Genomic DNA, 23,920 nt, shown 5'->3' on the forward strand with positions numbered 1-23,920 from the left:
GGAAGCCATGGTAGCCACACATGGCAATGGAGCACTCCAAACAGGGCTAGTCCTAACTGAGCTACACCATAAGTGTGAATTACACTCCAGTTTTGAAGACTTAGTGTGAACAAAAGAATGGAAAATTATCTTGATCATTTAAAAATGTTGATTACACATAGAAAATATAGTATTTTTGACATGTTAAGTAAAATACATTGTTAAAATGAATGTTACTTGCTTCTTTTCACTTTCTTAATGCGGTACTAGAAAAGTTACAACAACACACGTGTTTCTGCTTGATGTGTTCATGGAGCTGTGCAGCTCTAGACGGCTGTCTCTAAAAACAGCCACCAACATCTATTGAGTGCCAAGTGGTAAGCACTTTCCTAAGTACCTGTAGCCTTATAGTAACTTGTTCAGAGAGAGATGTTTCCCCAAAGACGGGAAGATTAAGAGGGACAAATTCCAAGAAAAGAAATCACCTTGAGTTTCAGAGAAAGAAGTTTCCCCAAGGGCCCTCCAACCCCTGAAACTCAACAGGCTCTTCAGAATGGACTCATCTTTGGAGGAACAGGATTCAGACCGGCCCATCGATGCACAGCCTTGGACCCAGAATTAAGGGATTTTAGCACTGGAAAATGCATGGAAAACATCACAAAAATCTCCCGAGAAAGAAAATGTTTGCATTATAAACTGGTGGTAGCAACAGCTTTTTTTTTTTTTTTTTCCTACCCATGTATCCACTGCAAGACAAAAGAGAATGGACATGGATGGGACAAAACCACAATCTGCTGGATGACCCCAAACTGCATTTACAAAGAGAGCTTTCAATGACCTATAGCAATAATCCTCCTCACATCCCCAGCAAGGTCAGAGAGATGCTATATCGGTACAAAGGAGAGAGGGGGAAAGCAGGTACATGCATTGCACATCGGCATCCAAACACAGCGACTCCCCTAAGCACGCCAATGCAGAAACAACCATGCTAACAGCTTCAGGAGCTGTCTTTGGACTGTGCTCGTTTCCATTCCCAGGCATCCAGCCATCAATTCATCCTCAAACCCATTTCTCAGCAGCCAGCATGCAAATGTCTTCCTAGGAAAGGAAGCCTGGAATCACAAAGAAAAAAGCCCCAACGTGAATAATCCCCTCTCTGGTTATTCCATAGTCATCCCTTCAATGCCACTTTATGAACCTCACAAGGCCTGTCTCCCCATCCTCCCTAATATGTAGTCTGGCCTCCATGAAAAACGCAAAAAAACAAAAAAACAAAATCAAAACTTCAAATCAATCCTACCCATCTTATCTATTATTTCTGGAAACAAAAAATCCCTCTCTCATTGAAATCTAAACCATATTCGTGACAGAGACTGAGTATCTGTGAGGGAATGCTCAGATTCTGAAGTCACTTCCCCCCGAAGCAGAAAACAATGTCTGAAGACACTGCAGCTTCACCGAAACACATCCTATCTTTTGTTTTTTAATTTTTTTAATGCTTTTAATTTTGAGAGAGAGAGAGAGAGAGAGAGCAAGGGAGGGGCACTGAGAGAGGGAGACAGAGAATCCAAAGCAGGTTCCAAGGCTCTGAGCTGTCAGCACAGAGCCCGATGCGGGGCTCGAACTCACGAACCATGAGATCATGACCTGAGCCAAAGTTGGATGCTTAACTGACTGAGCCACCCCTGTCTTTTTCTTTTTTTTAAAGCTTATTTATTTTGAAAGTGACAGTGAGTGAGAGTGGGGGAGGGGCAGAGAAAGAGAGAGAGAGAATCTCAAGCAGGCTTTGCACTGCCAGCGCAAAGCCCGACTTGGGGCTCAAACCCAGAAACAGTGAGATCATGACCTGAGCCAAAAACAACAGTCAGACTCTCAACCAACTGAGCCACCCAGGTGCCCCTCAAGTCCTATTGTAAGGTTGATGGTGCTGAAGGGGGCCACATTCACTTGGACAGATAAGGTCTGACATCTATTATAATATGAAACAAAGTGTTAACAGTGGTTATCTCTGGGTCTCTCCTCTTTTTCTTTACTGAGTATTTTCTGGTATTTCTGCAAGTAACATAGCTGGCCTTTGTGAAGTAGAAAAAAAATTTTAAATGAATATATGTATTTCTTTTATATTACTATGTATAACGAATATATAAACATTCATTAATCTGTCAAGGCCCTCAAGGTACTTAAATCTAGCAACGGAAATAAAAGCACTCTGCAAATAAACATTATGCACTTTGATGGTGATAAATGTTGTGTACCCATATAAAATCACATCATCCTGTGACGCTATCTTGGCACAAAGGTTCACACAAAGGAACATCAGACAACAATTACTTTGTTAAAACATATTTTTAGGAAACAACTAATGAAAGACACTCTTTCTTACAAAAGGAAGCCCAGCCCGTTGGAAGTACTATAGTGATTTTGCAAACCACCATGGTCTTCTCCTCCACTCTGTTAGACACAGACAGCCTAACCTCCAGAAGATGATTAGACAGCCTCCTGACAGTGTCACAGAAAGGGAGTGCAGAACACTGTAATGGGAGGAGATAAATCATTAACTGCACCAAAGGCATCGCTAGCATTCCATTAGCAAGTACTCTGGCCCCCTGCAGCCAGGCCACCTCTGGTGGCCCATCAGGCCCTGGGGCATCAATGATTAACTGGGACTTTGCAAGTATTCTAGACCTCAGGGACCCAGCTCCCTCTTTCAATGTTCCTCTTGCTTTCTACACCACCCTCTCCTCCTCTGCCAATTTACCCCTGAAATGTCCTGTTGAAATAAACATCCAGGAATTTTTAAATATGCTGAAACTGGGACCTCTTAGAAAGTTGCAGTTTGCAGTAGGACTTTTGTAGCACCTTGCACCTGAAGCACACACAAGGATTTCTGGGACCTTGCTCAGTTCCAAGGTCTAAATGATTTGCAACTCCAATTCTTATCTTCCTAATATGAGAAAAACCTTCCACCACTACCTAACATTACTTAAAGACAATCAGCTTTATGTAAACCCATTTTTACTGTCTGTCCACTATCCTGGACTCCTGGGTGAGAAAAAGAGAGAAGACTGGGTTCACACCTTTGGGATACAAGACAACAGCCCTGCCTTCCCTGGGTGCCTTATCCGCCTTCATCACGAACCTTCAGCCAAGAACCCACAGCTAGAAATTTTGCAGTTTGGTCCCAGGTCACACTAAACACCCACTGATACTTCAGTTTTTAGAGGGCCTTCACATACTGAATCTCATTTCATTCTTGCAACACTAAGAGCAAAGTGTCTTGGGTTGGGGTATCCAGAAGCAGAACCCCAAATAAGGGCTTAGGGAATCCCATTTGTGAACCCTTAGCCAACACAGTGGCTGGGAATGGGTATACAGGCCTGGTGAAGGGGGTCTGGGTAGGGCTCCAAGAGTGTCAGTGACACAGCACACAAAGCCAATCATATTATTAAGTCCAAAGGGCTGAGGAAAGAGGCCCAAAGAAGTAGATGATTAGTCAGTAAATGGCACATTAAGTGGAGATCTCTCTATTCCTCATTGTAAATTCATGTTTTTGGTAGGACAAATACTGTAGAACCTAAAACACTGATACGTGTCTTTTCTTTCTCTAATAGACCCTGAATCTCTCATTAAAGTAATATCTGCTCTCCACTTTGAGAAAAAGTCAAAGAGTTCATAAAAGATATGGCCAGGCCCAAAACAAGTCTTGGGTGTCCCCCCACAGTAACAATCAGGCAGTGCTATAGAGTAAATGCTTGTGTTCCTCCAAAATTCATAAGTTCAAATTTAACTGCCAATGTGATAGTATTAGGATTGGGCCCTTGGGAGGTCATTAGGTCCTGAAATTGAAGCCTTCATGAATGGGATTAGTGCCCTTAGAAAAGGGATAGTGAAAAGCTCCCTCACCTCTTCCATCAGGTGAGGACACAGCAAGAGCAAGGAAGCAAGCCTTCACCAGACACTGAATCTAGTGGTGCCTTGATCCTGAACTTCCCAGCCACTAGAACTATAAGAAATAAATTTCTATTGTTTAAGCCACCAAGTCTATGGTATTTCTGTTATGGCAATGTGAACAGTCTAAGATATACTGGATTAGTGCCATACGTGTGCCCAAGACACCCCCCAGGACATTCAGTGTGATACAGGGAGGGCAGCTTGAGACCTGAGGCCTGAGTCCTGGGACTGGCTTAGCTACCTAGCCTCTTCAGGTTGTATTCCTTCTTTCACAGAAGAGAAAACAGCTCCTGATACCTAAGGCCATTTGTGAGATAGTATGTTTCTGAATAGTGACCCACTTAGCTTCCTGTCTCTCCCTCTAGTCTCCTCTGGGTCCAGCCCACAGCCTTCCTACCCTCTAATCCTCCATACAGGAAAACCAAGTGACCACAAGGAGACATGCTCACGAACATGAACAGCTAGCCTTGCCTTTTTACCATAATGAGTTTTTGGAAACAGCCCCACAGAGGGTCATTCTAAGGAGAATCATATTTTTGCCACAGTAACCACATTTAATTGGAGGTTGTGTTCTTGAACAAAAGCCTGGGATCAAATAAATCAAGAGCATAACCAACAACTTGTCATAAAAATAAAGATAGAATAACCATAACCCCTATAATAATTTAAAATAGTAAAACTGTGCTCCAGTTCCATAAAACGTCCTCACGAACCTTTATGTCCTCAAAAGGCCTGTAGAGGGAATGGGGGCTCGTTCTGTAAGTGTTGGGAGATGAGGAGAAAGCGGGCAGTTGCTCAGCTGCTATGTTACACCCACCTGTTATACTCGAGAGACATTTTTTCAAAAGCTGGTGCTGTTTTGAAATTTACTTAATGACCGAAAATGAAACATTCTTAAAGGCACTAAGACTTGATTTTTCTCTGCCATGTGTGAAGGGCTTTCAGTCTATTCCAAGGTGCTCAGGACAGGCTACCATGGCCTACCACAGCCTAAGCCCAGAGGAGCGATAAGCTCCCTGTCTCCACAACCCTGGCAAGACTCGGGGCAACATGTCTGTCTTCTTAGCTTGGGGAGTGGTAGACAGAGGGTGATTTTGCTGTTTTTGATGATCTCCTGCAAGTCCTTTGTTTCTGGTCAGGCCTGTCTCCACATGCACACTGCAAGCCCACACAACTGAAGGCTGATGTTATCAGCCAGGTCGGGCAGGAGATGTATCTGAGAGTCCGCCCCTATTGGAGATGGAGGGAGACCAAGAGGAGAGAAACCAGGATTGCACTGAGGCCAGGGTGAAAACAGGCCGTCCAGTGGGATGCTAGAGAGCTGAGAAGGTAGGTAGACAAAGAAACCATGAGCCGTGAGCTAAAAAACTTCGGGGCTGGGAACAGTAGACTCGAGGGGTTACCCAAGACTATCCATTGGAATCTCATTGAGTCACTGAATCGATGCTGGGAATGGCTGAGCCCAGCAGATGGACATTTCAGAAACCTGTTAGGCGGAAGTTTCTCCCCTGAGCAGGACAATACCGACTCTGCAACATGACTGTCTACCGGCTTATAATTCCCTGACTGCCTGCAACACAAGATTCTGAACTTCTTACCCTATTTCAAGGCTGTTTCTTACATAACAAACAAGTTCCCCTATGATAAATTACTTGGTCAGGGCTGGTGATTTGAAAACTAAAAAATAACGGGAAATAAACCAATGGTGCCGAGGAACTGGTTGAAGAGGAATCCTCTGCCCCAACTCCAAGTATAAGCTCACTCAGATAATAAATAAATGCATATGATGCACAGAAAGGAGAGTGAAAACATTAACACCCCAAACAAATTCAACCACAAAAAATGTCTATAAAACTGACATCATGGATATATTATGAGGGTGAAGAGTGAAGGGTGAGCCACGGGCATGGCATGACCAAGCTTGGGGGTCTGTGTCTGTGTTAGCAACTGGCACACAGCCCTATAGACAGGCAGACACTTTGAATAATCCCGTTGCCAAAAGTCAAAAGCCTTAACTGAACACACAGAATCCATCAGGAAGAGATCAGACTAGCCAAAAACAGCAGTTAGTGAGAAGCTGAAATTGCTGGCACACCCTGCCCCTAGTCCAAGGTGAAACAGTGAGGGCAAAAGTGGTTCCATGAGAAATAAAATCAGAATGTAAAGAACCATTCCTCAAAGTGGCTCAGCAAATGCCACATATGTCTTCAGGGACAGATGCCGAAAGTCTCCCTCTGTGATCAGCCACTTCCACTTTTTATGGCAAGTTCCATGGCCCAAGACATGGGCACCTTGTCTGAGAACTTCATGTTTCATCCCACTCAGAGCACAAGGCAGGCGATGTCTTGGCAGCCTTGGGTTACACCCCAGGCCTTTCAGAATCTTTCAAAAAAAAAATCTATTTTCCTTTATCTAAATCAAGCTTACCAATGCATGCAACTTTTTTTATTTGATTCCCTTTTAATGATACAAACACCTAAAAACACCTGAAGCAGTCCAACAAAGAAACAAAATCCTAAGTGTAATCAGGACTCCTTACATATTTGCTCTCCTAGTTCCCGTAACTTCATAGTTTCCTTATGACAGCAAGTGTCCTTCTGTTTAAACTCCCAGTTGCTCCGGGGTGGCTGCAGGATTATTAAGCCCTACCAGTAGCCTCTCTTCACAAAGCCCTGGGGTTCTCGGTTTACTCGTTCTCATGATGACTTTCAAGGACATGGCCTCTCCAGCTGATGAGGTTGGCCCAGGAGCTCTCCATTTCTGCTACTGGGTTGAGATATGCTCTCAGACATATTAAAATATTAACAGGAGGCATGTGGCATTGCAGAGATTTTAACAAATATGTGCTGTGGCTTGGTTTTGTTTGACTTGCTCAAGATCTCCTGCCCACCTTCCCCAGTGTAAGGGGGCATGTAAAGAACCCCATGCCCCTCTGCCTACCACATGGTGGGAACACCAGTCAGTCAGCTGCCTCCTGGCCAATGTGCCTGGGCTCCAAAAATGGACAGATGATCCAAGCCAGCCAATCAGAGCTCTTCACTGCAGTTTTAAGTTAGAATAAAGGGAAACCAAAGCTGTCTCTTTTCACAGAGATCTCAAGCTGGGAAGATGCAAGCCTGAAGCTATCTACAGCTATCCTCTTCTCCCATCCCCGCCCCTGTGTTCTTGCCCCCACCCAAGAAGAGGAAGTCACCTGCTGAATAAGACATTACACGCACAGTGAAGAAAAGAGATGGAGACCTTGCCTGACTGAACTGTGTTGGACTCAGGATTCACTCAGTTGTATAAGACAACTGATCTCTTTTGCTTAGCCCAGGTAGAGGTGGTTTCTGTCACTTGCAAACAAGAGTCCTAATTTGGGAAGGCATACAGTCTCTGGAATCAGACACATCTGTGTATGAATGCTGCCTGCACCGATTACCAGCTGCCTAACCTGGGCCAAGTTATTTAACTTATGTGGCCCTCAGTTTACACAGTTGTACGATGGGATGATACCAGTATCCACTTGCATGGAAAAGTTAATGATCAAATGAGATAAGCACATTAAGAAAGTCTACAAGTTAGATCTCTCTCTTCTCCTCAGAGTAAATAATTCTTCATAGTAAGGTACCCCAGAACCCATTCAGCTCCCAGCTTTATTGACAGTGTGAAAATGCCCTAAGAAACATGCATACTTGTAAACCTTCACGCTTGCTGGGCTTCGTCCTATACAACTCACATCCTTAAAGACACCCTCAAGGTGTTACACTCTCAATTAGATAAAAACCTAATACTTTGAGAACAGCTTCTGCTTTAGTTGAATGGACTTATTATATTTACTTGAGAAGCGATCACTGTTCTTATGTAGCATCACAGAGCACATCTCACAACAAACACGCAGTCTGTACTTTTGACTGCACCACCATTCCACTCCTGTAACACCACGTGGACCCTGGAGACAGAGACCCTGATTTCTGCCTCACTGACTAATGCAGGCCTGGAATTTCAAGGGCATGGGTGAGTGTCAGAAAGGAAATAAATCTGGGGTAATAAATCTGGAGTTTCTAGCCAGTCGTGGCTGGACCTGGAAGGAGAGACAGACATACCTCACTGGCAGAACAGATGCATCTCGGGACTGCTCCCCAAACAATACGCAGACCATTTGGCAATGCCTCCTTGCCCCTCAAAGAGCAGAGCCCAGATACCACAAGACTCTAAAACTGGCCACAGGTCATACCGGAAAGGTCCTGTATGATGAGGACCCTCTGAGAATATGAAGTATTCCGTATAAAGCAGAAGTGGGCAAAAATGAGCCGAGGGTCCCAACAACCCCAAAACCTCTTGACTTGGTCCCCTTGGCTTGATTTCCAATTTTTAGTCTCTCCAGGCTGCCCCTGTGACCCAACACCTGCTCCACATACACGTTACCACACAAAGCGTGCATTCTGCCTGGATTCTCCCAGCTGGCAGGCTGTGAGGAAGGGAGGGAGCAGGTGGGGTTTTGAAAGTGGACCTTTCAGGCTGTCTGCATCAATATGGCCAGGAGAGTGTCTCTGCGATACTGTCAGAAAACACCCAGTACAAGGGGCAGAGAGCAGACATAGGAGCTTGCTACTTATGGCAGAATGTCCTCTCCAGGCCCCAGTTGCCCCAAAGTATCCTGATCCGCATAGAGAATCATGCCAGGTAAGGAGTCCAAAGTTGCTCCTTGTTCAATGTCAGTGTCTGACTGCCTGTCGGGCAGAAAAACACAATCAAACATGTTTTGCTTTTTTTTTTTTTCCCCAAACATGTTTTTTTTTTTTAATGGTTTTATTGTTACCAAGACAATACACGTACATGACCAAAATATCGGTTGGTACTAGAAGTCATAACAACAACAACAACAACAACAACAAAAAAGCAAGCCTCTGCTCCACCCCTCCCACCCCCAATTTCTACCTCCTTTAGAGAATCATCTTCAACTCTTGCTGCCATTTCTTCTGGTATTTTCTCCCATATTTCTAAACAACAGCCATACATAACTACTACTTTATTCTTTTTAATCTTAGGGATTATTTCCTAACTTCTCTGTATGGAATCTGAGCTTTTAGCTCTCAAATCCCCCTCCCCCTTAAACACCTCCCCTAACCTCCAATAATAACATCACACATTTTTTATGTCAATGTATAGTACTTTTTCATTTCAACTTTGCTCACTGTCCAGTTGCAGAGTATATTACAATTAAATGTTTTGAACTTTTCATTTTTTCTAGGGTTAATAACTGCCATACTTTTGTTTTTCTTAGCTTTTTTAAGAACCTCAACTTCTTAGGAGAACTATAAACTTCTCAGTAATGATCAAACACATCAGATAATTAATTCACCACTTGCTTTGATTTTGTTCTCCTTTGGAGATATCCTTCCTGGAATATTTTCTCCTCCTCCTCCAATCTAAACTGGATGCTTTCTAAGCCTGATGGATAGTGGTCCTTCCCCATCTCTTGGACATTTCCTGGTGTCTATCAACATTTTGACTGAATATATCCTCTTCCAGTGGTTTCTTAAGAATGAATGCATAGAAGGTTACAATTTTTAAAGCTGGCATTTTTGAGTGTCAATATTCTAACTTTATGCTCAACTTACAGTTCATCTAGGAATGGAATTCTAAATGGAAAAAAATTTTTTCTTCAACATTTTGAAGGTATTATTTCATGGCATTTGAAAGCAATGTCGCTGGCATCCAGTGTCGCTACTGACAGGTACAGTGCCACACCGATTGCTCATCTCTGATGTGCTGCACACGCACATGTGTGTATGTTTTACTTCTAAACTTTTAGAATCTTCCCTTTTATCTCTGACAGTCTAAAATGTCATGGAGATTTGCCTTTGTGTGAGTGTTTTCTCTCTTTTTAAAAATGTTTACTTACTTTTGAGAGAGAGAGAGAGAGAGAAGGAGCAAAGAGAGAGGGAGATAGAGGATCCCAAGCAGCCTCTGTGCTGACAGCAAAAAGCCTGATGCAAAAAGCTCAAAATCACAAACTGGGAGATCATGAGCTGAGCCTAAGTCTGACACTTAACAATCTCAGCCACCCAGGCGGCCCTGTGTGGGTGCCTTCTCTGTTCACTCATATTGGATCTTTGGTAATAGTCTCCTCATTATTGGTAAACTTTGTCTTTCGATTTTTAGGAATTTGTGTTTTGACAATTCTGGCTCCACTGTGTTTTTTTTAAATGTTCTTTTTCTAGAACTCTTATGAGTTGGATATTAGCCCAATTAGTTGACCCTCTACATTTCTTTTTTTTTCTCACTTATTTCCTTCTTCCTTATTTTTGTTTTCTCCAGGAGATATGCTCAATTTTATTTTCCAGTCTATTGAAGTTATTATTTTGGCTTCATTAACTTCAAAAAACTCTTTCTTTTTCAGTTTTTCAAAGCTGTTTTGAATAATAGCCTCTTCTTGTTTAATGGAAGCAACATCTTATCTCTAAGGTGAGATTAAATTTCTTCAAAGTCTTCTGTTTTTTGTGGCCTCTATTTCTATCTGGTTCCTTTCTTGGTTCTTTTTGTCTCTTTCCTAACAGAGGCTTCCCTTGAACATCTGATGATCCTCCACTGATGTTCATATGTATAAGTGAAGAAATTAAAAAGCTCCATGCACACAGGTGGGGCCTTGGCAACTTGTTGGGCCTCCCAGTAAAGTGGTAAAAAACCCTCAACTGTCAATTTTTGTGGAAATTCTCTCTCGAGATGATCTGTTTCCACAAAGAAGAATCTTCCCATTTGCTGCTTTGATGGTGGTGATGGGGACATGGTAATTACATCTGTCTACCAGCATTGAGCACTGGGAATGAGGGAAGGCCATGAGGCTCTTATTTAGTATACTGACTTGCCCATAGACCTCTGGCTTCAGCTGGGCCTTGTGTCCAGGAGTTGAGAGTTGGTCAGGTTCAGTCTCTCCATAGAGAACCTTTGGTCTTTCAGAGTGTAGAGAAGGAGTAGTGGTCTGGTGCACAGAGCACAGGAGGGGATCCAGGCCTAATTGATTCTTATTAGACTTTTAATCAACCCTCCAGTTTTCAGCTTCACTGCACAACCCAGGCTTTGAAAGTACTTGATGCCTCCAATTCCTCAGCCCTTTAGGAATTTTCTGGCACAACCTAGCTTATTTTTCTTGTTGTCCATTCCCCTAACCACAGGCACTGCACAACACAAAATGCTGAAGCCAAAGCCAGTCAGTCATCTATTCACTTTCCATTGTCCATCAACCTGTTGACTTCTTTCATCTGCTTTTGTTTATGTTGCCATAATTTTACAAGTTTCCATTTTCTTTTTTATAAAAGCACATTTTAAGGATGGCCATTATAAAAAAAAAACACAGAAAATAACAAGTGTTGGCAAGGAGAAACTGGAGCCCTGTGCACTGTTGGGGGGAATGTTGGGGGGAATATTGTGGGGGGATGCGCACTGTTGGGGGGAATGTAAAATGGCGTAGCTGCTGTGGAAAAAAAGTATGGAGGGTCCTCAAAAAATTAAAAATATAACTACCATATAATTCAGCAACTCCACTTGTGAGTATAAACCCTAAAGAACTGAAAACCAGGACTTGAATGGTTATTTGCACAACCACGTTCGTAGCAGCATTATTCACAATAGACAAAAGAAGGCAGCAACCCTGGTTTCCATCAATAGATGAATGCATAAAACAAAAGGTGGTACACACATAGGATGGAATATTATTCAGCCCTAGAAAGGAAGGAAATTCTGATACACAATACAATGAATGAACCCTGAAGGCATCAGGCTGAATGAGGTAAGCCAGTCACTAAAGAACAAATACTGCTTGATTCTACTTTTAGGAGGTACCCAGAGTAGTCAGAAAACACAACGGTGGTTGCTGGGGGTAGGAGGAGGGGGCATGCGGAATTATTATTAATAGGTATAGAGTTTCAGGTTTCTAAGATGAAAAAAGTTTGGGAGATTGGGTGGTGGGGACAGTTGCACAGCAGTGTGAATGCACTTAATGCCGCTGAATGGGACATTGAAGCATGGTTAAAATGGTCAACTTTATGCTATGTATATTTTACACAATAAAAAAAAAATCAATGAGTCATATGTATGTAGACTTATTTCTGAATTGTTTTGTTTCAAATACCTATAGGGGTATCCCTTTGCCAAACACTACATTGCCTGTAACACAATAGCTTTAAGTATTAAAATCAAGAAATAAAAGTTTAAAAAATGTAATTGAGACCAAAGTTACTTCTCTATTTAAAAATTTTCCAATGGCTTCTTATTGCACTAGAATAAAATCCAGTCACTATGGCTCACAAGGCCCTGCACGACCTGGTCCCTGCCTAGTTCTGCCTCACTCTGTCCTTACCCACATAGGCTTTCTCTCTGGGCCAGGCAGTAAGATGAATACAGCAAGTTCTCCAGCCAGGAGTGGCTCCCGGTGTGCTGGATGACAGGGGTGTGCAACCTGTCAGAGCATAGACAGCGCCCTGAGAGAGGCTTGTGTGGAGGACTGTGGGAGCATGTAGAGAGGGAGGATCATTGTGGTTACTACAGCAGGAATCCCAGGCCACCTCTCAACACAGTGCTGTGCTCCAAGGGAGCTGGGCTGGGCGACTGAAAGGGCTGGGTCCCTAGAACAAGCCATTCAAGCTTTACCAGAAGCCAGATGGTCCCCAGTAGCTCTGCTGATCCTTCTGGCAGCCCCTCAGGGACCTCATGCTGGGATGGGCCAGCAGAGGTGACTCCTGAACCAAGGAGGATCCCAGGCGGGGTGGTGCAGGTGCAGCAGAGCCCTGGGGCTCCCTCCAGTTCTCTGAATGTCCCTCCACAGACAGTTCCGGTATAACCAGGGCAGCTATTTTGGCTTGATCTAGTCCGCGGTGAAGTTCTTACACAAGCTCAGGAATTTCAGGGCAGGACTCCAGGGGACACAGGAAAGAGAGAAGACACAACTGCCAAGACCCTCAAATGAGGTCCTACTGTGAGCATGCCTGTGCATGTGGTGCTTCACTGGGTGTGTGTTGGGGGCGTGTTGGGGGCAGGGGAATATCAGAGGGGTTTGAATCCTAGTTCAAAACACTCATTTACAGCAGATTTAGACTTCCCAGTCCAAGCCACTGAAATTTATTTCTGAAGAAGCATCTAGAAAAAATGGAGGGGAAATGCTGCCCAGTTATTTAGTCAAAACAAAATTCAAACTTTCTCCCCCTCCCCCAACCTGCCAATGTCCCTTTCGCCTATGTGATCCTCAGGGATCCAGAGGGACTGGGGCCCAGCTGAGCTGGTACCAAGTATGTTCGTCCCCAGAGGAGGCCAGCCCTGCAAATGGCAGCTATAGTCATTGCCTAGAAGTCTAGGTGCCTCCTACACCCCCAGAGCCGGTGAACAGGGTCAGTGGATCCTGCTTTGGCCTAAACAACCCCCAGCTGTTAGAGAGGGATTCACAGCCAGTCCATTTCCAAGATTACTGTAAGAGAAGCTCAAAGGTTTGCTATGCGGGGGGTGCTGCAGCCCAAACAGGCCTTCTTCCCCAACCCCTAGAACATCCCTAATCCAAGAAGGATGGTGAACAGACATCTACAGAAAGCTGGAGCATCTGCTCTCCTTTTCTTGTCACAGAGAACTGGAACAAATAAAAACAGTGCCACCGTTACATAAAAGCTCTTGTTACTAATGTGGGTTAAGGAGTCTGTAGGCAGGGCTTGCCCCCACCTCAGTGTAGGTAACTGCTGAGGCCAACCAGCTGAGAGAATTCCAGGTGCAGTCCAAGCAGCTGTTAGACACGCTGGCAGGCACCAGGGTCACCCTACATAAGGCCTTTACTGAATGAAGCAAGTCAGCCATAGTCACCTCCAGGCCTGACAAGAAGGGTGGGGAAGAGGTAAAGATGGGTGGGGTTGGTCCCCTGGGGAGTGGCAGGAAGTGGCAGGAGAAGCAAGTTCTAGGGAAGAATGTGCTGATGGGATGTTTTGGGGGAAGCTGACTGTTGGGAGTGGTCCTGGGGGCTCCTGAGAAATTGCTTGGTTCATACTTTCTGTTGTTTGTTAAAAAAGGTCATCTTCAGGTTGGGTATGGGAAAAGGATCTGTAAACTTGTTATGTCCCTAGACAGCCCACGTTATTCCAGAAAAGCTTAGCTCCTTCTACCCACACCACTCACCTTCTCAGGGAGCCCCCAGACTCTGGGAATTCCTGTAACACTCCCTGCCCCCTCCACCAAGCCTGCTGCAGCCTGAACAAGTCAGGGGGTTCCTGCCCCGGAGACAGAGGGGAGCCAGGCCAGTCTACAGCCTAGAAGGAATGGGCACGCCTGGGGCCCCAGAACTCCTGGCCCCCAGAGACCTGCAGGACGCAAGCATGAGAGCACTGTTTATTCCAAAGCCGTTTTCTGTTTTAAGAGCCTCACAGCTGGGTCCAGGGCCAGGGTCCCATTTCCAAAGTCGGTATATTTTTCCTTCTTTTTGCTGGACAAGGAGAAATGGAAAAAACCAATGTTGCTTTGGCCCTCACTCAGCTTCTTTTGAACTGATTTTGCTGCCCCTGGCAGGATCTGCCACCAGGGTGCAAGCCACGAATGCGGGCCATGGCAGAGAGAATTCTCGGCTCTGACTGCCCTGCTGGGTCATCTGAGGGGAAGACCCATGGAACACAGGGAAGTCTGACTTGCGCGACTCACCAAGGCCTGCTCTAAATCAAAGACCCCTAACAGCACTCAGGGCTCAGACCACTGCTACTCCTAACCCCTGGCCACAAGAGGGCCTAGTTCTCCAAACACACCTGCAGATTGGATACTGGGGACAGAGCTCCGTCTCTCAGTAGGTAGTAATTATTTATAAAGCCCAGAAAAATATCCCAAAGTCAGAGCTAAATGTCAATACAACCAATTCTCTGTTATCTCCCATTTGCAAAAGGAGATAACTATAGTTTTTATATTTGCATATAGGATGTGTCACACATCAGCTTTACCCTCCTAATTTTGCCCTTTCAAAAGCACACACCATACACTGCTAGGTGAATACGACAGACACCCTAGCAATGTGCACGGCTAGTAGAACCAAGTGAGGAGAAAGTCCAAGATGCTCCATCCCTCCCCTCTGCCACTCCCCTAGGACCACTCCTCCCTCTCTAGAAAGCCTCTCCAACTATCCAGCCCCCTCTGATCTCCCCCACCTCCCAACTTCCTGCACCTACACTATTATCTAAAGGGATTACATTTTTAAAGCCAGCAGACATTTATCTGATCTCAAAACAGACCGTTTAAAATCAGGCCTATCTCAGAAAATCTGGGGCAACCAATTGCCATTACATCACCTTTCATATTTCTTTCTGCCCCACAGCAAGCACGGTGACCATATTTTCCATAGAACCAGGACGCATTATCTGACAAGTGATTTATGGGCAGCCTCCAGGTGCAAGAAGGAGTCGGTGTTATAAAAGTTTCAACATCAAAATATTGGAACTCCAAGGATAGCTGGATGACTTTACTGGAAAAAGTGAGAATACTTTAAGTCAGAATGGCTCATAACAATCTGGGATGACAGCACCTTTACCACTAACACAGGTTATGATTTTGTTTATTCCAGGCACATTTGGCACCACTCCCTGTAAGACTGTGAGTTACTCAAGAGGGGGAACTAGACATTACACCTCTTTTGAAGTTCTCTCCATACCCAGCATGACTACTAAATCCACTACTGAGTGGATGGATGGTTGGCTGATCTCTCTTCTCTCCCAGCTCAAGTGTCATTTCAGAGACACCTTTCTTGATTTCCCAAATGAGGTCATGCTGTTATGTTCTCATGGCACTGTGTGTTCTTCCTTCAGGGTCTTATCACACTGTATCATTCATTCTATGCATGGTTACTCTCATCTGTCCCAGCAATAGGCTGTATCTGCTGCCCCCAGAAAGAACTATAATGGTTTGGTTCACCGATGAATCACCAACTGCTAGCACACTGCTTGGCACACACTAGGTGATCAATAATATGTATTTTTAAATTAATGACACAGTCTCTTTGGTAGGTCCCAGGACTCCATATTTCTCCCTTGCATCAACATTTTTATTAATTACTTGAACAAAGATTACACAAGTCTGCTCAGGAGAACTGAAGTTGGCATCAATACTGGCCCCCAGAGAGCTGCAGAGCATAACATGTTAGCTAACAGAATCAACATTCTAAAGGACCAAAGGTCCAAATAAATAGAAATGAAAAGAGAACAAGTCATGTGAAGGTTCTAAATCCTCAACTAGGCAAAATCTGAGGTGGCGGTAGCTCACGTGTAAAAGGAGCTGGGCCAAAGTCTCCTAAATGTTACTCACTCTCAAGCCACTAACAAAGCACAGTGTCCAAATAAGGAGAAGGCAGTCCCATTCAGCCTGACCACCAGATACAGGTGCCACACATTAATGGGACACTGAGGAAGGGGCTCATGATCTGCAAAGTGGTCACTGCCCTGCTGGCACCTTGCAGGTGTTCAACAGAAATTTACTGAAGGAACATAGAGATTAACTGATGGAAATAGATATACTTAGCCTGAAATAAAGCACACCAAATAAGAGCGTATCTGTTTTTAATATATGAAGAGCTCTTATCTAACAGACTCTCTGTGTTGTGCAGCTCCAGAGGACAGAACAGGGATATATGGGTCTATCATGTAGGCAGGCAGATTTAGGCTCATACAAGGAGGGATAACATAAATGTAACATGGTAGATCCCCACCTGCACAAGCGTCCATAAGGAGGCTAGAGAACCATCTGGCTGGGATGTTGTCAGTCAGGGATACCTTCCAACCCAAGTCCCAGTTTTCTAAGAATTTAATGGAACTGAATGCATTAAGGTGAGAGAGGACATGAAAGAAATATTCCATTTGCAACATAAATAACCTTTGTGCTACAAATACAGAGCTTAGAATGACGCATTCCTTGAAGGGTTTCATAAACTCACTCACGAAACTATCTGGTCTAGCATCTTTTCAGGATGTATTTCCTCAACCTTTCCAGTTTCTTCCACGAAACTTTTCACGTTTTCAATTTCTTTTTTAGTCAATTTTGGCAGCTCCTATTTTCTTCGAAAAATCTGTTTCTTTCAAGATTTTCAAGTGTATTATCAAAGTTAAACATGAAAATGTCATTTTTGTCAACTCCAGATCAGTGGTTAGAGTCTCATTTCTACATTTTGTGTTTTTCTTTGGTTGGCCTGGTTAGGTTTACCTATGTCATATTGCCAAGAATAGTCCTTAAATTTATTAATTAATATCATTTTCCTACTTCACAATGAACTTACTTCTTCTGTATAAATATCTTGCTTCTGTTTTTCTTCAGTTTGTTCTATTCTTTGATTTTATGAGTTGAAAGCATGGTTCATTAATTTTTAGTATTTTTTTTGTTCAATAATAAAAGCATTAAAGTCTACACATATATCTCTGATATTGGCTTTATCCTGTTATAAACTACTCAAAAAGTAAGACTGTTTTCATGTGTAGTAACTATTACCAGTTAGAAAAAGTACACACACACACACACACACACACACACACACACTTCATCTAGGAATAAACTTAGTAAGTGCAAAGTTCCCATATAATGACAGTTTCAAAACTTTCTAAACAACGTATGTTTTGAATCAATAATGAAAAGTACTTTGCCCTTGGTTTCAAAGTAATCAGTGGGATTATGCTATTAGATATGGAAATGTTAAAAAGCTATAATAATAAAAACCATTTTGGTTCTGATACAAGAGTATACATAGTGGTTAGTAAAACAGTCCAGAAAATCCTAAAACAAAGTTTATACATGAGACTTTAGTATATGATAAAAGTGGCTTCAAATTAATGGGAAAAATTGGATTATTAAATATGGATCACTTGAAAAAAATCTTAGTCAGATCCCTGCCTCACACTATACATAGAAACATCCATTTTGGTTGAAATAAAATATTAAAGTAAAAAAAAAAGAAAAGAAATGCAGATATAATCTTAGACATCCCAAGCTTGACACTAACGGCAGAACCCATAAAGATATGTAACTACAAGGGTACCTGGGTGGCTCAGTCAGTTAAGCGTCTGACTTCAGCTCAGGTCATGATCTCACAGTTTGTGGGTTCGAGCCCCGCGTCGGGCTCTGTGCTGACAGCTCAGAGCCTGGAGCCTGCTTCAGATTCTGTGTCTCCCTCTCTCTCTGCCCCTCCTCCACTCATGCTCTGGCTCTCTCTGGCTCTCAAAACAATGAATAAACATTAAAAAAAAATTTAAGAATGCTCAACATCACTCCTCATCAGGGAAATAGAAATCAACACCACACTCAAATATCACCTCACGCCAGTCAGAGTGGCCAAAATGAACAAATGAGGAGACTACAGATGCTGGAGAGGATGTGGAGAAATGGGAACCCTCTTGCACTGTTGGTGGGAATGCAAATTGGTGCAGCCACTCTGGAAAACAGTGTGGAGGTTTCTCAAAAAATTAAAAATAGACCTACCCTATGACCCAGCAATAGCACTGCTAGGAATTTACCCAAGGGATACAGGAGTACTGATGCATAGGGGCACTTGTACCCCAATGTTTATAGCAGCACTCTCAACAATAGCCAAATTATGGAAAGAGCCTAAATGTCCATCAACTGATGAATGGATAAAGAAATTGTGGTTTATATACACAATGGAGTACTACGTGGCAATGAGAAAGAATGAAATATGGCCCTTTGTAGCAACATGGATGGAACTGGAGAGTGTGATGCTAAGTGAAATAAGCCATACAGAGAAAGACAGATGCCATATGGTTTCACTCTTATGTGGATCCTGAGAAACTTAACAGAAACCCATGGGGTAGGGGAAGGAAAAAAAAAAAAAAAAAAAAGAGGTTAGAGTGGAAGAGAGCCAAAGCATAAGAGACTCTTAAAAACTGAGAACAAACTGAGGGTTGAGGGGGGTGGGAGGGAGGGGAGGGTGGGTGATGGGTATTGAGGAGGGCACCTTTTGGGATGAGCACTGGGTGTTGTATGGAAACCAATTTGACAATAAACTTCATATATTGAAAAAAAATTTTAAGATATGTGACTACATAAATTTAAACCTTTGTACAAAAGTAAAGCCATGACCAGAATTAAAAGGTAATCAAACTAAAAATATCTAAATTATATACAGAATACAAAGGTGGAGATCCTCCATATATAAAATGTCTATATGTCTAAATAAAAAGAACACATAATGGGAAAAGTAAAGGATATTACCAAGAAGTTCATGAGGCAGCCAAATATACAAAGAAATGTTTAATTTAAAGGCAGCAAGCAAATGTAAAATAAAATGTAGTATCTTTGATTAAAGTGATTACTAATACTTATGAGAGTCGGGGAAAGTTAAATTTTTAAATGTTACTGATGTGAGGGTAATAATCTGATCTTCATTTTTCTTTCTTATAAGATTAGCATAGTCATGCTGATTGCATATGGCTACCTTAACAGTTTGGAAATAGCTATCAAAAGACTTAACAAGATTCACTAAGTCTATTATCTGCCTTAGGAATTATCAAAGATGTCCTGGAAAATGGATGTAAGTTTAAGTTATTTAAAAGATTAAATACTAGAAATCCAAAGCCTAATACAGTCTATTTAAAATAATTACAATACATGGGGCGCCTGGGTGGCTCAGTCGGTTAAGCGTCCGACTTCAGCTCAGGTCACGATCTTGTGGTCCGTGAGTTCGAGCCCCGTGTCAGGCTCTGGGCTGATGGCTCAGAGCCTGGAGCCTGCTTCTGATTCTGTGTCTCCCTCTCTCTCTGCCCCTCCCCCGTTCATGCTCTGTCTCTCTCTGTCCCAAAAATAAATAAATGTTAAAAAAAAAAAAAACAAAATAAAATAATTACAATACAACAAGAAGGTAAAATACTATATACATTGCTAAAAATTATAATCTTGAGGCATGTAAGAAAATGTTCATTAAAAAGTAAAAAGGGAGCTTACAAACTATAGTTTTTTAATATGGATAAGATGTCATTTAATAATCACATACTTTCTTCCTGTTATAAAAGAAAAAAATTAGCAGGAAATCTACAAAAATGTAAAAGCTATTATCTCTAGTGGTGGGATTATTTGCTTTTCCATGTTTTCCGTATTTTCAATTTTTACTTTTACAATGAATATATTCTACTTTCAAAGCACCAAAAAAGTTGAACAACTTAGGTTCAAATTTGCTAGGAGCACATTTTGATGAGACTAAATAAAAAAAGAGACTAGCTGTGAGTCCCCTCAGAAAGGAAGGCTGAGAGAATGACACACCATCCTTTATGAAAATTTGGCTGAAGTCAGCATGGCTGGTGACCATTTGGAATGAGACCAAATGGGCTCTGGCTGTAGCAGAGCAGGCAGCGTGCTCCATGGAAGGCCCTTCACAGCGGTGGGCGGGGTGGCTTCCACATGGGTGCCTGGAACAGCGTCCTCATTCCCTAGCTGGAGCCCAGCAGGACAGCTCAGAGGACTTCAAAGGACAATGGAGTCCGTGTGCCACTCGCCCAGCAGGCAGCCCTCGCCTCTGCCCAGAGAACCTCACAATAGTTAACTCATCCTGCAAGGACTCAAGTCAGTGGTTAACTCCAAGCCCTGAAAGAAATACTAACTGGCAGTCCTAGCCAAATCCTCTGTGGTTTAACTGGTTTCAACCTTTAAGCTGGAGTCTGCAGCTGGGCAGAGCCACCGCCTGTCCCCAGCTGAGGCTGCCAGGGCCCTTGGCAGAGTCCTGGGGCTGAGCTCTGTCCACAGAGCAAGACAGCTCTGGGGCATGGAAAAGCAGGGAGAGGCTGGGCGCCAACCTCCTCTCCAGCTGTTTTCAATAAGGCTCCACTTCTGAGGTTGCTGGCAGACCTCTGGAAAGATCTAAACCAACTTCACATAATGTTTTCCATCAAGCCCACAATTAAGTGATATTCTCTTAACTCATGAACTGCACATGAAACCTTTTTCCTGTCACTTCTCAGCTCCTCTCCTAAGCAACATACAAGCAGGTCAGGCTGGGGTTCTAACACTTTTGCAGGGTCACAAAGACCACAGCACAGGCCTTCGAAGGCCTTCCACTCTTCCTCCTGCTACACAGGATGGAGGGCGTGGACATTTGACCTCACTGTGCACATCATTTCACTTAATCCTCCCAATAGCCCTGGAAGGTCCGCATTACTATGCTAATTTTACAGGTAAGGAAAATGAAGGTCAAAGCAGGTAAGTAAGTTATTTGTACAAGGTCTCTAAGTTCATGCTTTTTCCACTGTAGCCTTTCAGGGGAGTAATAGGATCACAGGCAAGAAGGTTCCAGATATCAAAAAGCTATTCCAATACCACCTAGTCTTTTGACAAGATTTTTCACCAGTGCCCCTTCCCCAACTCCCACAGGAGTATTCTCGAGAGCATAATTGAGCACCATGTCCTTCTTTTGTGACTGAATAAATTAACGATATAAATTAATAAATTGATAAATTAACCAGGACTGGGAAGCCAGCACCAGGAGGTGAAGCCAGAGGACAGTTGCAGACTGAGGCCCAATGAAGGATTCTGGCTCGGAGAGAAGTGTGGCAGAGACGGGGAAGAACCAGACTGAGAGGTGAGGCAGGAAGATGCTGGTAGAAGGGCATGCCACGAGGACAGAGTGTGCACAACACAGATGCAGGAGCAGATGGGTCCTAAAGACTGGGGCTGTCTCATCCCTCACTGATGCCAGTGCCAGCTGAAGACTAGCCTAATGGAAAGCATTTGAACTTAAAAATGCCCAAAGCCTTTCTTCCACGAATCCCCCTACTATAAACTAAGCTAACCCAGGATATGGCATTGAAAGCCTCATATAAAGATGTTCATCAGAATTTAATTTGTAAAAGGAAATATTAAAAATAATCTAAATAACCACCAGTAGAGAAATGTCTCAGTAAATGGTAGTATGTCGAATTTAATGGAATATTAGCCATTAAAATTATGTTGACAGTGATTTGAAGAACGAAGTGTTGGGTTGAAAAAGCAGGATACAAAACAGTATGAATGATTTTAATTATGACTATCAGTGATTAAGCACTTATTTATATGACATATGCAGCAAATATACTTTCTTTAAACAATGCCACCATATGGGTAGTAGTATTCCTATTTACAGATAGGAAAGTGACTTCCAGAGTAACTAAGCAAATTACCCAAGGTTACAGCTACAAAAAGATGGGACTGAATTCAAAATCAAGTCTGGCACCTGCCCCTATAAATCCTATAGTTATCCCTACCTTGACAACAAAAGAAACCCCCAGCTTAACAAAGGAACACAAGAACCATCAAACAAAATTATAATATAGCAAGGTGGAACGATGAGTAAGTAGTTTTAAGCTTTTTTCTACTTTTGCTTTTCTAAATGTTCTTAAATAGCATATTATATTTTTACTTTAAAACATTCTTAGAACAAGACTTTTAGAGTGGTGTTATGGCAGACCAGTGATCCTGATCATATTACTGATATAATGCCTATCATTTTATTAGGCAACTACTATGTGCTGGCACACTTCTATTGTATCAACCCTCCCTCCCAATCATGCTGTGAAATGGGAATTATTATTCCCAGCTCATCTGTGAAACTTAGAGAACTAAGTAGAAGAAATTCAAACCCAGATGTCCTGGCTGCAAAGCCCATGGTCTTTCTGCTCCTCCCACGGCCCCACTGCACAAGGTATGCACAGAGGTCTCTGTGTCCTGCCCTGACATTTTATGACCATTTGAGCCTTGGCAAGCACATGCTTATGAGCACAGGGCTGGCCACTTCTTCCTGAAGAAGAAGTCAAGGTGAACTAGGCCTCCCAGAGGCATTGATGGCCTTCAGCCACAGCGGGAGTTCTGTCTACTTACCGCACCCCCCCCCCCACAACTTCTACCTCTGGAGGCCACACCTCTCACCTGACTGGGGGCACTGAGAGGTTCAGGGAGCATGAAGGAATGTAGAACAGAGAGATCTCAGGGCCACAAAGGAGATGAGGTGAAGAAAAACAGGTGAGCCAGTTTGGGAAAAGGCAGGGCAGATGACCATGGTGAGTTTTAGGAGAGAATCACAGGAGAGAGGACTGTGACAGAGCCAGGGTCCTCTATTCTTCTGCCCAAATAGCATCTCTCACTGCTTTAAAAATCTAGATCGATCCCCTTATTTGCACAAGGATAAGTACGTACATATCCATAGGCACACACCATCTTGAGACCCCCCTACTACTTATGTCCTGTGATGGCACCTCCTGAGCAACCAGTTTACTTTTTTTTTTAAATGCTTATTTATTTATTTTGAGAGAGAGCAAGAGAGAGGGAGGGAGGGAGGGGCAAAGAGAGAGGGAGAGAGAGAACCCCAAGCAGGCTCTGCATTGCCAGTGCAGAGCTCATCATGGGGCCTGAATTCACGAACCATGAGATCATGACCTGAGCTGAAATCAAGAGTCAGATGCTTAGCCGACTAAGCCACACATGCACCCTGAAACTGGTTTACTTTTTGAGGACAAAATGGGTCTTGCGCCTGACCATGATTTTTAGGAAGCTTATAGTCATATTAGTAGCCCATCTTTTGCAACTACACAAACTGTAGAGCACTCATTTCTGTGTGCTATTCTTACCCCATATTTTCCCTTTGCTCTTTTCTGATCCCTTAACTCCATCCCAGTCGAAGATTCTAACCATTATAAAACTTAATCTTGTATGAGGGTACACCCCAGGGGGGTGAAATCGGGTTTAGGGAGGAGAGGCAAAAATCTTCCTTTTTATGTATAAGGCACAGATATGCTCTGTATCTGCTTATGTACTAAATGTATATACATGTGGATAAGCAGGTACAGTGAGAACCACTGATCTATATGAGTCAACCATGTGCTTGAGCAGCCCACCAATTAAGAGAACATCTTCTCAGAGAGCCTGGGTGGCTCAGTTGGTTGAGCATCTATCTGACTTCAGTTCAGATCATGATCTCATGGTTCGTGAGCTCGAGGCCCACATCAGGCCCTCTGCTGTCAGCGCAGAGCCTGCTTTTTCG

The 23,920-nt window shown here is 43.2% G+C and overlaps 1 protein-coding gene and 1 long non-coding RNA gene across 6 annotated transcripts in view; one reads left to right on the top strand and one right to left on the bottom strand.

Moving 5' to 3' along the window:
- MYLK (myosin light chain kinase) overlaps nt 1-23,920 on the bottom strand; it is a 278,996-nt gene that overhangs the window by 139,429 nt on the left and 115,647 nt on the right. The gene's annotated exons all lie outside the window — the stretch shown is intronic.
- Nucleotides 9,541-15,704, top strand: LOC122198483. Its single transcript, XR_006193002.1, has 4 exons — nt 9,541-9,649; nt 10,316-10,380; nt 15,242-15,397; nt 15,488-15,704. It is a non-coding gene; the product is annotated as an uncharacterized LOC122198483 (long non-coding RNA).

Source organism: Panthera leo, chromosome C2 (genome assembly GCF_018350215.1).
Source record: "Panthera leo isolate Ple1 chromosome C2, P.leo_Ple1_pat1.1, whole genome shotgun sequence".
NCBI classification, from domain to species: domain Eukaryota; kingdom Metazoa; phylum Chordata; class Mammalia; order Carnivora; family Felidae; genus Panthera; species Panthera leo.